This window comes from Hyperolius riggenbachi, chromosome 4 (genome assembly GCF_040937935.1).
Source record: "Hyperolius riggenbachi isolate aHypRig1 chromosome 4, aHypRig1.pri, whole genome shotgun sequence".
Lineage (NCBI taxonomy): Eukaryota > Metazoa > Chordata > Amphibia > Anura > Hyperoliidae > Hyperolius > Hyperolius riggenbachi.
Genome location: NC_090649.1, coordinates 23,686,949 through 23,701,798, shown reverse-complemented (window position 1 = coordinate 23,701,798; position 14,850 = coordinate 23,686,949). Strand labels below are relative to the sequence as shown.

At 43.0% G+C, this 14,850-nt stretch overlaps 5 non-coding genes across 5 annotated transcripts; all 5 read left to right on the top strand.

Annotated features, from left to right (window-relative positions):
* Positions 1-915: 915 nt before the first annotated feature.
* Positions 916-987, top strand: TRNAG-UCC (transfer RNA glycine (anticodon UCC)). Its single transcript has one exon. It is a non-coding gene; the product is annotated as a tRNA-Gly (tRNA).
* Positions 988-8,487: 7,500 nt separating this feature from the next.
* Positions 8,488-8,559, top strand: TRNAD-GUC (transfer RNA aspartic acid (anticodon GUC)). Its single transcript has one exon. It is a non-coding gene; the product is annotated as a tRNA-Asp (tRNA).
* A 2,623-nt stretch (positions 8,560-11,182) lies between these two features.
* Positions 11,183-11,272, top strand: TRNAY-GUA (transfer RNA tyrosine (anticodon GUA)). Its single transcript is given in 2 exon segments — positions 11,183-11,219; positions 11,237-11,272. It is a non-coding gene; the product is annotated as a tRNA-Tyr (tRNA).
* Positions 11,273-11,648: 376 nt separating this feature from the next.
* Positions 11,649-11,720, top strand: TRNAD-GUC (transfer RNA aspartic acid (anticodon GUC)). Its single transcript has one exon. It is a non-coding gene; the product is annotated as a tRNA-Asp (tRNA).
* Positions 11,721-12,432: 712 nt separating this feature from the next.
* Positions 12,433-12,504, top strand: TRNAD-GUC (transfer RNA aspartic acid (anticodon GUC)). The gene has a single exon. It is a non-coding gene; the product is annotated as a tRNA-Asp (tRNA).
* Positions 12,505-14,850: the final 2,346 nt, after the last annotated feature.

The window sequence follows — 14,850 nt, the reverse complement described above, 5'->3', positions numbered from 1 at the left end:
AGTGTGTGTACAGAGCATGGAGCAGCAGCGTGTGTACAGAGCATGGAGCAGCAGCGTGTGTACAGAGCATGGAGCAGCAGCGTGTGTACAGAGCATGGAGCAGCAGCGTGTGTACAGAGCATGGAGCAGCAGTGTGTGTACAGAGCATGGAGCAGCTGTGGGGAACTTAACAGAGTCCGGTATGAGCACAGCCCTGTGCCCTGCTCACTTTCCCCTTCATTAGCAATGTTGGCTGTCCTCATTATTATCTGTGTCAAAACTGCTGAAGACCTTTCAGGAATTCCCCCCACCCCCCCTTTGAAAATCCTGGGTTTGCCCCTGACTTATGCTACTTCGTAGTCGGGACAGACAATGATTGCTAATAATTCTAGTGTGCAATTGTAAGCCGTTTGAAATTGGACCAATGAAATGCACTTCCTGTTGATTTTGGTTGGTCCCATTCCAGGCTGCATACAATTTGTGTGAGATTAGCATGCAAGCCAGAATTATTTGATAGGAAAAGAGGTTACAAATCATGAGTGTAGTCAGAGGAAATGTATATTATCTCCCATCTCTGCCTTCTCAATCCATCTATCTCCTTTGCCACGTGTCTCCCATCTCTTATTCTCTATTTCTCTTTTTTACTCTCTATCATTTTTATATATCTTTTTTTTTTTTTTTTTTATAGTTCTGCTCTGTCTTTTCCCTCTATATTTCCTCTGTTTTTCATCTCTCTTCTATCCTATCTTTCCTCCATTCTCTCTCAGCTCTCCGTCTTGTCTGTCATTTCTTTCTATGCGATGTCTCATGTTGAGATGGTTCTGTTCTAATTTTAGCACCAATTTCCTGTGTGGGCTCTATTGGATCGTATTTAGAAGCAGCACTGTACAGTAGTGTGGAAGGTACAGTGACCTCTGAATGAGCACAGTGCTGTAAGCGTTGGTGGTATAGTGGTGAGCATAGCTGCCTTCCAAGCAGTTGACCCGGGTTCGATTCCCGGCCAACGCAGTATTGTTTTTTTTTTTTTTTTTTCACCGTTGTCTTCAGGCTTTTCAGCATTTTTACTATTTCCTGCTGAGAAATTATTTGGCATGTAATACACAGAACCATTCCAACTGTTTCACAATATGCTGTAATGTCATTGGACAGTTTTTCGAAGGAGGGTGAAACAAGCTCAGTAAAAGTAGCCCTCATCCAGATGTGTGAACAGTAGAAAATGTCCGGAGCTTGGGAACTCTGCTTTCATGCCTATTATGTCTTTTGATTTATAAGTTCTTATCTGACACTACATACAGTACAGACAAGAGAATATAGCAAATGCTATGACCCACGTCCAACAATAACCGTTTTGCAAAGACGTGAAAGATGGAATACTTTAAGTCAAGGGTCACCTGCTTCAAGCAGTATAAAACTCTGACATAATATTCAATAAAAAGGTGTTTTACTACTTTGTATATCCTACAGTTATCATATTTGCTTTTGTGCACAAGTATTATTCATTTAGAAATGACCAGTTCCCACAGTACAGTTGTATTTGCTCTGAAAGCTGCCATTGCATTTTATTCATAACTGGTGTATTTCTATTGTAATGTATCCAGTAATGATATCTGAGCAGTGTATCAGTTCAGGACACATTAGAAGAAGTTTCTGCAAACAGTCAGGGAATGTTTACATTCCTCTCTGCTACAAGTAAGTAAACACAAGATAATGTTATCACCAGTTCAGATGCGGATCTCACTGCAGGGAGCATTCTATTCAAAAAGTAAGTCCTGTGTTTTAACCCTTTGAATGCTGGTCTGCTTAAAAAAAATTGTGGTAATATATTATATGCTGTAAAATAATCTTTTAGAGCAAAGAAAAAAATGCTGGGTTTTATACCACTTTAAAGGAGTTCTACAAGATTATATTGTCCTGGACATGCTCATATACACACTCATAGCAGATCTGGTTTTAAAGCTTGGTACACACCTTCAATTTTGATTGGCTAATCAGTGACGAATGTTACCGCCTCCATGTAGTATGACAGTTCACCTATACAATCTACTCATAGTATTCAATATCTGTTGACCGTCTTACTACACGGAGGTGGTAAAATTGGACAGTTATTGGCCAGTCATTATTGAAGGTGGGTAGCAAGCTCAAGGACACCTAGCAATGATTTCTTAAATGAAGGGCCCGTTTTCACTGGCGAATGGGAGCCAAAGGGATGCGATGCGGCTACACATCACTTCCGCTCTCATTCACGTCACTTCCGCAGAAGTGTATAGGCGTAATGGTCGCATCGACCGCTACTAAACAAGGAACTGTCTTAATTTGTTTTAATCTGGAGCATCTCCTTTTTTTTCCTGAGAGGTACAGCTTGCAAAAGACCCCTTCCCTTTGATCTCAGCAGGGTGTCTATCAGCTGTCCAAATGCCACCATTAAAATACTCAGCTGAGATGCTTATCTATATTGCAACCTCTGTTCCCAAGAAACTCTTACAAATAGATTCTGCTTTGATTACCCCTCTAAAATCCTTTGGGATTCTCAAGAAAACAAGGCGGGGGAAGAGGGGAGGAGGTGCAGGCACCCATAAATCAAAGCCAAAGCAATCATCACATATCTATAAATCAGCTGTATCAGTAAAGGACCCAGATAACAGAGACAGCTGCCACACTCCTGATTACAACCCCCAGCCAGGAGCTAGGAACACAGACCTCAAAGTTAAGGCAAAAAACATTAAAGCAGTACTCTGCAATGCCAGGTCCATAAACAACAAAACAGCAGTTATTCATGATCTAATAGAGGCTTCAGATCTAGCTTTAATTACAGAGACATGGTTGGATCAGAACTCAGGACCCACTCTCGCAGCTGCAGTACCAGACATTTACTCAGTTTTACACTGTGAAAGGCAAAACCGCAAGGGCGGAGGATTAGCTCTGTGCTTCAAATCCAGTTTGAATATTAAACCCCTTGCTGTAGCCCCCACCCACTCTTTTGAATGTCTAGCAGCCCAGCTCTCAGCTGGAAAAAAAATAAACATACTGCTTGTCTACCGACCCCCTGACGCTGGCTCAGCTTTTCTCAAGGAAATAGCAGAACTTGTATCTTGCATAACACTGAAACACCCTAGGTGGATAATTCTTGGAGACTTTAACGCACGGGTCGATACACACTCTTCCCAATTTGGAACTAAGCTACTTCTCTCCATGAATGAACTGGGCTTCTCTCAAGCCGTCAACCTCCCTACCCACAAAAAAGGACACACTTTGGACCTCATTTTCCATTCAGAACTCCTAATATCCAATGTGGAAATTGATCCAGTAGTTTGGTCAGACCACCACACTGTCCACTTCTCCTTTACAGCACCGGCTACAAAACACCAAGTGAAAGAACTAATAAAATATCGTTCCTTGAAAGGTTTGACACCCCAACACCTTCAGAACAGCCTCAATCTAGGTGGACTGACAGATCACAACTTCGGCCTTGAATCCATGGTCCTTAAATATAACCACGATGTCTCAGCCGCTTTTGACGCCATAGCTCCCTTAAAGATTAAACGTTCCGCACCATTACATCATGCTCGCTGGTTTGACAACTCTATAAAGGAACTAAAGAAACAGGGACGCAGACTGGAACGAAGGTGGCGCAAACATCAGTCTCCTGATGACAAACTTTCCCTAATTGCTCACCTGAAAAAATATCAAACGATGATTAACAAAAAGAAGTCCTTATTCCTGTCTCACGAAATTGCAAATGCAGCCAACAGACCTGCCCAACTCTTCCGCACGGTTGACAGTCTCTGCAATCCATCTTGCAGGAAATCCAGCATCAGACCTTCACAGGAACTGTGCGAGAAATTTGCCCACTTCTTCTCAGACAAAGTCTCCTCCATACGATCTGCCATTCAATTCACAGCCCCAGAAACCCATGCAGAGCCATATAACAGGTGCAAAAATAGCCTACCACCATGGTCTGATTTTAAGGTAATCACTGAAAAAGACATCTTGGATATCCTCTCAAACCTTCGCCAGACTACCTGCGATCTGGACCCTGGCCCCACTAAGTTCATGTTGAAATGCCCTGAACTATTTACACCGGCATTCCACAAAATAGTCAACGGCTCCTTACAAGAAGGGTGGTTTCCCTCTACTCTGAAAGAAGCAATCGTCAGGCCTCTACTCAAGAAACCATCCTTAGACCCAGATGCTCTAAACAGCTACAGACCTGTCTCAAACCTCCCCTTTCTGGGAAAAGTTATTGAAAAGGCTGTCTACCTCCAACTTGAAGCCAGGCTCTCCAGAAACAACATCCTTGACCCTCTTCAATCTGGTTTCAGGAAATATCACAGCTGTGAAACAGCCCTCACCCAGATTTGCAATGATCTGCTCATTGCAAGAGACAAGGGTCAATGTTCCATCCTGATTTTGCTCGACCTCTCAGCGGCTTTTGACACAGTCGATCATGAAATCTTACTCAACAGGCTACAAGAGTACTGTGGCATAGATGGCATTGTTCTCTGGTGTTTCAACTCCTTCCTGGCTGGCAGAACACAAAGGGTAGCCTAAGGGCCCTTCCTCTCCAACCCTGTACCACTAAAATACGGTGTACCTCAGGGCGCAATATTATCCCCTTTACTGTTCACCATATACATGCAGCCACTTGGAGAAATCATACAAAAACATGGCCTGACATATCATTGCTATGCTGATGACACCCAGCTATATTTGTCATTCAAACCTGACGTCACAGACCCTACTCCACAAATAAACGCATGCTTAGCTGAGCTTCAGGAGTGGATGAATAATAATTGGCTAAAACTTAATGCTGACAAAACTGAGGTTCTTGTTATCGAGGGCCAGGGCTCAACAGCAAAGCAGCTCCAGTCTCAACCAACACCGCTAAGGATAGGGAGCTCAGACCTGAACAACTCAGACTGTGTGCGCAGCCTGGGAGTACTGATTGATGGGAAATTAAGCTTCAGGAATCAAATCTCAGCTGTTGTGAAACATTCCTTCTTTCACCTAAGGAATATTGCAAGGATTAAACACCTAATTCCTTCAGAGGATCTTCCAACCCTAGTTCATGCCTTCGTCACATCAAGGTTAGACTACTGCAACGTCCTCTACACAGGCCTGCATAAGAAAGACTTACGCCGCCTGCAATTAGTACAGAATGCCGCCGCAAGGCTGTTAACGAGCCAACCCCGCCATTGCCACATAACACCAACCCTGAGCTCACTCCACTGGCTACCGATAAAATGGAGAATTCTGTTTAAGATTGGCTTACTGACATTCAAATCCTTGCACAATCTGGGCCCTGGATACCTGAAGGACTTGTTGCAACTACATCACACCCCCCACAATCTTAGATCAAAAGGACGTAACACCTTGGTCACCCCCAGAGTCCACCTCAAAACCTTTGGAGACAGAGCCTTTTGTCATGCTGCCCCTACACTTTGGAACTCCCTGCCACACCCAATCAGGACAGCCCCATCCCTGGAAACATTTAAGTCTAAACTGAAAACCTACCTTTTCAGTCTGGCATTCATGAACATCTGACTATCCCCTCTGTAACACAACCCAGCCTGAAACCCTGTATTAATCTGAGACACAGCTATGCGCTTTGAGTCCTATGGGAGAAAAGCGCTTTACAAATGTTATTGTATTGTACTATGGATATGCGTAAAGCGGATGCGATGCAATCATCGTATCCAGCTTAGCGGAAGTGATGCGGCGGCCCACACGTCACTAGGGGACAGTGTTTACATTGCTCCGTAACAGCTGCAAGAGCCGTGGCTCGAAATGCAGAACCTCAGGTTCAAATGGGGGAATGGCACTGCCTCCCCCGATGTGGATTGACACATGGAGGTGAGTAGAAAGTACTGTACCGGGCATCATCCATTGACAATATTAGTACAGATATGTTCCGAACACGCATACTGGAAATATGTGACATGAAGGATGGCTTTGCTTTATGTGCATTACACTGTTAAAGGTGGTTTGGAAATTTGTTTACTTGATTGTTTACATGGACAGTTACCTGTGATGTATGAGGGTAGGGGGGGGGGGGGGGGGCTTTGCCTCATTGATTGTCATGGGTGGATACTAACCCAATGGTATACTGTATATTTGATGTGCACTTTGTGGTGAATTGTTTGTCTGCACTTTCTGAAGAAGGGGACCTGAAACAATTGTCAAATATTTTCGTGCTGATGAAGCAATAAACAGATTACTTGCATCTTGAACTCAGTGTGCTAGCCTGAACCTATACTGGTCCGCAGGAGGAGAGGGTCGGATGCGAGCATGCGAGAACCTGCAGCATGCCGCTGATTCTCTGATCACTCTGCTCCGCATAACCAGCACACAATGGAAACTTCCATTGCCGTGCATTGGTCAGAGTACAGCCGCGGTGCGATACATGTATGTAGCCACACCGCACCATGTGTAGTGGAAACGGGCCCTAAGGGTTGAATGCAAAAAAATACATATTTGTTATGATTTAAAAACGGGGAGGATTCTGAAAATACAAGGTGGATGGCACTTAAGCTCCTTGGGGGTATTCCCGAGCTAGGGTCGGAGCGGAAAAACACAGCTAAGAGCAGTAATCCCGACCTCTGCTCGGGGTAGCCTCCGGAAGGATACTGCAAAGTATAGCGCGCAGTAGTACATACCTCCCGTGCGATCCCGACATCGGCCGCCATTCTTTTTCTTCTCTTCCGGGGCTCTGCTTCCTCTCCTCCAGGGCTCTGTCGTTCTGACGATAGTTGGCAATTTCACTTTAGAGTTGCAGCGCCACCCGGAGGATGGAGGGAAAACTGCAGCGCTGGAGCCAGGGAGGTGAGTGATTTTATAAAACTGCTGTAGATCTCCCTGGCAGCATAGGTTTTAGGGCCCATTTCCACTATCGCGAATTTGCATGCGTTTTTCGCATGCAAATTCGCATAGCAATACAAGTGAATGGGACTGTTTCCACTTGTCAGGATTCCTTCGCGTTTTTCTGTGCAGAAAAAATTCGCATGGCAGAGCCATCAGAATTCGCATACCGCTATGCGAATCGCGTACAATGTATTTAATAGGAAATTCGCATGAGGTTTGGGTATGCGAATTTTCATGCGAATTCGCATAGAAACAATGGAAAAGCACACCAGCACTGCCATGGTTAAATTTGCATACATCGTCATCGCACAAGTGGAAATGCAGCCTCAGGGCTTGTTTCCACTATCACTAATGAGCATGCGGATTCGCACATGTAATGCAGGAATGCATGCGAATCGCCGCTAATGTATTTAATAGGGAATTCGCATGCTGTTTTGGTATGCGAATTTTAATGCAAATTCGCATGAAATCAATGGAAAAGCACGCCGGCATTGCCATGGGTAAATTCGCATACATCGTCATCCATGCGAATTTATTCGCAAGAAAATTTGCATGCACACGCATGCGAAATTCGCATCCGCATGTGGAAACGAGCCCTCAGGGTCTGAAAGGGTGTAAAAAAATTGCACCGCTTTTAGACCCTAAAATCCAGAGAGAATCGTAACGCAGAGGGGGTTAATGACCTGATAAACAGTCCAAATAACAGGTCCATGTGTTACTTTATAGCCGAGGGCTTCAAAATATATATATATAAATGTTGCCAGTCATTTATAAGCAAAATCTGTGCATTTTCACCTTTTTTTGTGAAGATGTAAATTTTTGCTACAATAAGAACTTCAATATTTTGAAAATATTTTTTCTCATGCTTATTGACTTTAATGCGTTTAGAAAAAAAGTGTTTTTTTGCTCGCATGCCCACACATGTTTATACATACAGTATACTCATCTGTGTGAAAATGTGTTTACTGAAGCTCATAGACACAAACGCATTTGATGAAAAAAGTTAATTGGCTTCCCCCTCAAATTGGCCCTAGACTACGATACATACACTACACGATACATACATAGACATGTGACTATGGTAGGGACTAGACCAGGCATGGGCAAACCTGGCCCTCCAGCTGTTGAGGAACTACAAGTCCCACAATGCATTGCAGCAGTCTGACAGCCACAGTCATGACTCATAAAGGCAAATGCATTGTGTGACTTGTAGTTCCGTAACAGCTGGAGGGCCAAGTTTGCCCATGCCTGGACTAGACTGTGAGTTCCTCTGAGGGACAATATACTCTGTACAGCGCTGCGGAAGATGTTGGCGCTGTATAAATACTAAATAATAATATATTTCTGCCTGCCCATACATTTCTACAGTCATCTGTGTGTGAACATGTTTTCTCAAGCTCGTGATTTAAATTAATTTGGTGAAAATGAGTTTTCTTCTGCCCACATACTTTACCAAATATTCACCTATGCGAAAATGGGGTGTGTCTGATATTTTTGGCCACTCGGTGTACATTAGAGCTTGGGGTTGGGAAGTGATTTTAGGTCAGCGAGTGTGAGCTGGACAGGACTGCATTCAGCAACACAGAACAGTAAGATAGGAGGATTGCACTGCTAATATTCTCCATTAGGTGTCACATCTGTCTCATGCACTCCTCGTTAGTATAGTGGTGAGTATCCCCGCCTGTCACGCGGGAGACCGGGGTTCAATTCCCCGACGGGGAGGATCTTATTTTCCTTCACATATTATTATCAACTCAGGCACTCCGAGGCTTGTTCACATCTAAAATCGAAACCAGCTATTTTTGATTTTTTGCGCATTTTTCCCCCCTCCTGGTGCTCCACTGCGCACTACGATTTTATATATAATCACTGGATAAAGCAATTTGTGAGCGTTTGTGTTTTTCCTATACCTTCCATTGTAGCAAAATCGCCCTAACAAATGGTACAGGCAGCGCTTTGCTGAGCGGAAAGAGGACGAAACGCACAGATATAAACTGTCCCATAAGGAATCATTGCACAAGCACTTTTCAGGCTTTTTAAAAATCACCCACGCTCAAAACAATGCAACATGCCCTAGGTGTGAACACGCCCTGAATGTTGCATAGACTTATTATTGCGGTGCGCAGAGCAGAATCTCTTTATTTCGCCAAGTACAATGGCAGTTGTACCCAGAATTGTTTTTGGCACATGCATAGAATATGTTGGTGCTTTATATGACTTTATGCATTAGGTGTAATGTGTTTTCTTCTGCCCACATAGTTTCCCAAATATTCACCTATGCGAAAACGTGACATCTTTGTGAAATGAAAATGGTGACATTGGCTCATTATCACTACCCAGGAACACAAGATATTAACCACTTCCCCTCCCCCGGGACGAGTAACTATGTCCCTGCATTTCCCCATATCTACCTGCAGGGGCGTAGCTGCTACATCCCTCCCCGCCGTGCACTCCCGCTCGCCCCTCGTGAGCTCCCTCGCTCGTTACCTCCGCTGATTGTTATCTGGGAGATCGATGAATGGGAACACGATTCAATAAGATGGCGTCCTCATTCACAAAAGCCGATACTTAGACATCAACACATTGCTTCCTGTTTGCACAGTAATACTGCGCATAAGGAAGTTATGCACAAGGACATCTTGTGGCCAAATAGTAAAGTTACATCTACAAACATCTTTTAGACTAACAGACTTTTTTTTTTTTTTCATTTAAAATTAACCCTTTACCTGCCACACTTACCCAATAGTTACCCAAACATTTTTTAGTAAAAAAATAAAAATAAGAAAAATATACAATTTCAAAAAAATACATACGTAATAGTGACCTTAGGGAATGATTTTATTTTAATGTGTATGTGAAGAGGGTATATTGCTGTTACTTTTTAAATTATGGGCTTGTAATAAGTGATGGACGCAAAACTGAAAAAAAATGCACTTTTATTTGCAAATAAAATATTAGCACCATAGATCGTACTAGGGAAATATTTTAAATGTTGCAATAACCTGGACAAATGGGCAAAAAAAATGTGTGGGTTTAAATTAAGGTAGCGTGTAGTATTTTAAAACTATGATGGATAAAAACTGAGAAATAATAAATTTTTTCAATTTTTTTTCTTATTGTTTCCTGTTAAAATGCAGTTAGAATAAAATATTTCTTAGCAAAAAGTACCCCCCAAGGAAAGCCTTATTGGTGGTGAAAAAAGCAAGATATAGATTATGATAATTAGTAATAAAGATATAAACAAATGAATGGAAGGAGTGCTGACGGGTGAAAATTGCTGTTTTTTGGAGGTGAAGTGATTAAAGGGACTCCGAGCAGTGCAGAAACTATGGAAAGATGCACATCATTTTAAAGCTCTCTTTCTCCTCTTTCCAATGATATATAAACCGCCACTCTACGCCTTTTAGTCTTCGCTATTTTCGCGATTGAAATTGCCGCGGCCGCGATTTCGTTCGCGAAAATAGAGAAAACTAAAAGGTGTAGGGCAACGATTTAGGTGTCATCAGAAAGAGGAGAAAGAGAGCTTTAAAATGGTATCCATCTTTCCATAGTTATATTGTATTACACAGGACGACACTTTCCCCAGTGTCAGCAGCTCCATTCTGCTGAATGCAGCTGCTGACTTTGACAAAAAGTCGCCCTGTGTAATACAATATAACTATGGAAAGATGGATACCATTTTAAAGCTCTCTTTCTCCTCTTTCTGATGACACCTAAATCGTTGCCCTACACCTTTTAGTTTTCTCTATTTTCGCGATCGAAATCGCGGCCGCGGCAATTTCAATCGCGAAAATAGCGAAGACTAAAAGGCGTAGAGTGGCGGTTTATATATCATTGGAAAGAGGAGAAAGAGAGCTTTAAAATGATGTGCATCTTTCCATAGTTTCTGCACTGCTCGGAGTCCCTTTAAATGAGTCCTATTTTGTGCCCATACAAATGGTAGAAAATAACATCGAACTACTGGTGTGAGTATACACCAGTCTTGTAAAATGTATGAAAATAAATGTTTCACTAAAAAAAAAAGTCATTACCAATATAAGGTTAAAAAGAAATGCTAGCTCAACAATTTCCTAACTCATAGACTGTGCATGCATGTGGCTCTATTCTGGAGTTAGATTTGCCTGATCTAGAATACAGTAACAAAGATCAGTCGGTCTCTCAATAATTCTCCGCTTCTGCAGGTTGTGTGGCGTATCATGTGCATTATTATGTGACTTTCTATATGTAGGGTCTCTTTTGCCGAGAGCAGTAGACAGTGCTGTTTTATGCCACTCAGAATATACATAGCATTCCACACAGCGACATATAAGTTGTGTAAGCAGTGACTCCTGCTAGCCAACCATCTCCTTCGATAGCTCAGATGGTAGAGCGGAGGACTGTAGAGGAACATCTAACAGAGATCCTTAGGTCACTGGTTCGATTCCGGTTCGAAGGATGTTTTTATTTCTAAAGAACGCTGAGCAGAAAAAAAAAAAAGGAAAAGCTGTTTACACCTAAAATACCCTCTCTAGGGCAAATTCCATTTTTCTTCCTTACAGACAGAATTGCACATCATTTGTCTCAGACCAATATTTTATGCATTTCTTATAACCTCTGTGTATAGCTCAATAGCTCAATAGCTTAATGCAAATCAACCAAGATCCATTTTAAATGCATTTAATAGAAGTTGCTTTACTATATTAGAGTTTGGGGCGTGATAATAGGTCAGTGAGCGTGAGCTGGACAAGACTGCATTCAGCAACACGGAACAGTAACACAGAAGGAATGCACTTCTGATATACTCCATTAGGTGTCAGGTCTTTCTCATGTACTCCTCGTTAGTATAGTGGTGAGTATCCCCGCCTGTCACGCGGGAGACCGGGGTTCAATTCCCCGACGGGGAGGATGTTATTTTCTTTCTCAGGCAAACCCTCCTTTTTGCAAAGTGTCAACACCTTTATCTGTGCTGCATGATATATTGCTAAGAGAGTTATGTGATAGACCTGACTACATGCATTTTTATCCAGTTCTAAAAACTATTGTCGTTTGCTGACACTGAAGTGCGATCTGGACGGTGTTGTTGTTGCCCTTTTGTTACTATTTGTGCCTCTCACCTTTCCCCTCTCTCGTTCACCAGCCCTTTTCAACTAGAATAGTCCTTATCACTTGAAGGTTTTTTTTTTCTTCTCAACTGCCACTCTCTAAACACCCAAGATACTGTTGGGCGAGAAAATCCTAAAAGAGTTGTCGCTTGAAAGATGCTAGCACCAGCTTTTCTTGCACCGATGATCGCCCCTCGTTCAAAGTCACTTACATTTTTCGCCTTAAACATAGTGAGATTACCTTCCATAAGATCTACGTTGTCTGAAGCTGAGTGTTCCTTATTTAAGCAACTCTACGTTGTTACGTCAGTCTATATCACTGTTGGACTGGGTAATTTTTAAATAAGAAGTGTATCTAATAATTTTGGCCACTCAGTGTATATTAGAGCTTGGGGAGTGATCATAGGTCAGTGAGTGTGAGCTGGACAGGACTGCATTCAGCAACACAGAACAGTAAGATAGGAGGGTTGCACTGCTAATATGCTCCATTAGGTGTCAGGTCTGTCTCATGTACTCCTCGTTAGTATAGTGGTGAGTATCCCCGCCTGTCACGCGGGAGACCGGGGTTCAATTCCCCGACGGGGAGGATGTTATTTTCCTTCTCAGGCAAACCCCCCTTCACATATCCTTTATTATTATTATGTTTTATTTTGCAGTGTCAACACCTCGGGCACTCTGAATGTTGCATAGACTTACTATTACAGTACGCATATCAGAATCTCTTTATTTTGCCAAGTACAACAGCAGTAGTACCCGGAATTGTTTTTGGCACATACATAGAATATGTTGGCCAGTGGCGTAGCTACAAACCTCGGGGCCCTGATGCAGAATTTGGACCCCCCCCACCCTACATTAAATAGCCAGAATTAGGTGCCTCCAGTATAGATAGCCAGGAATAGGGACTTCGGTATAGATAACCAGGATTAGATGCCTCAGTATAGATAGCCAGGATTAGATGCCTCAGTATAGATAGTCAGGAATAGGTGCCTCAGTATAGATAGCCAGGATTAGATGCCTCTGTATAGATAGCCAGGATTAGATGCCTCTGTATAGATAGTCCGGATTAGATGCCTCAGTATAGATAGGCAGGATTAGATGCCTCAGTATAGATAGTCAGAATTAGGTACCTCAGTATATATAGCCTGGATTAGATGCCTCAGTATAGATAGTCAGGAATAGGTACCTCAGTATGGATAGTCAGGATTAGATGCCTCAGTATAGATAGCCAGGATTAGATGCCTCAGTATAGTCAGGTGTAATTTGCCTTCTTAAAACAGAAGGAAATGTGCAATAATTCAGCTATAAGTGAACATTTGTGGTTACCCACAATGCACTACTACTGAATATGCAAATTATCCCTTTTTGCCCTTGTTAAGCCAAGCAAGAATCCAGAACCACTGGTGTATAGCAAGCCTATAGCTTTAAGTTTTACACAGCCATATCAAACCCACACATAGACAGCCTGTTTCAGACTTTTGGTCCTCATCAGTACATGGCAGGGATTGATAAGGCTGTATGAGATAGGGCTTGGACCAGTACAACAGAGTAACCAAGAAGCTCAGGGTGACCCAAACTACTAGGAATGTATAGGGGGATAAAAGGGACCAAAAATCCCTCCTACTAAAAAAAAAAGCAGTAGTAGGAGGGCTTTTTGGTTCCTTTTATCCCCCTATACATTCCTAATAGTTTGGCTCACCCTGAGCTGCTTGGTTACTCTGTTGTACTGGGAGCTGGAACGTAGGACAGGAAGAGGTTTGTAGATGCAGCACGTGGATCCTGTGCAAAGTGAGTACTTGACTCCCACAGCGGCAGCTGATAGGGCAATGATAGCGGCTCCTGACCGGCACACAGCGCTCTGCCGTCATAGCGACGGCAGAGAAAGGTACCTGCGGCGATGGACGAGCGGGGTGACCTGCGAGAGCAGCGGGACTGCACGAAGATTTGTCAGTAAGCGTCGCTTTCCGCCGCTTCACTGTTCCAGCAGTCTCTGGTCCTTAAGAGGGCAGAGACTGCTGGTCCGGAAGGAAATGGTTAATTGTTGTATTGCTGATTTTTGACTCTTGACGAATGAGTTTGCAGACCACTGGTCCATACTGTTCGGGACTAACGTGAAAGTGTTAACGGCTACTTGGGGTTCTGCCATCCTATTAGGTAGGTCTAGTTATTGAAGGAAGAGGTGGTCATAGGAAAGGAGCAGAATGATGGGGGCACACAATCATGTAATATACACTAGGGAAGGGAGGAGCCTGCCACAGGCTTACAATCTAAGGGTAAACCTCTGATCTGCATGCTTGTTCAGGGTCTATGGCTAGAAGAATTAGAGGCAGAGGATCAGCAATTTTGGCACATCATTTAGGGGGCTGCCATAGGACACAATGGGAATTACCGCTATAGTGGTGCTCAGTGACTAATTTAGGCGCTGGCAATAAATGGTGCCTGAATTACGTGCCCGGAGTTGTGACAACTCAGAGGGGGGAATAGCATGAATTTCTGCCCCACAATCAACTTAAATGAAGTTGAATTTGAAATAGAATTATTCAGGAATGTACGAAAAATAGCCCGTTTTAGGCACTTTGAACCACAAAAACGCCTTGGATGTTATAAAGACCCTCAGTTGCCGGAACAAGTCCCGATCCCTATTATTCTTGATGAATTCACTGGTGAAGAACAAGAGTTCATAAGAGAAGTCTGTGATTTAGGGATTACAGACAATATGTCACTTTCCAATAGGAGGTTGGAGGTCCCTTATCATATAGGTCTGTAGATTTAACCCCAAATAGTGCCAGGATCAGCCTAAGACCTGTTCTGCACTAAGTTCAGGGAAGAAGTAAGAGCTTTGATATACCCAAAGGCTAGGCCCCACCTTACAGAGGCTGAGAGATTGTCTTTAAAATGGTTGCGGGAACAGAAAAATGTCTTGATAAAATCCATA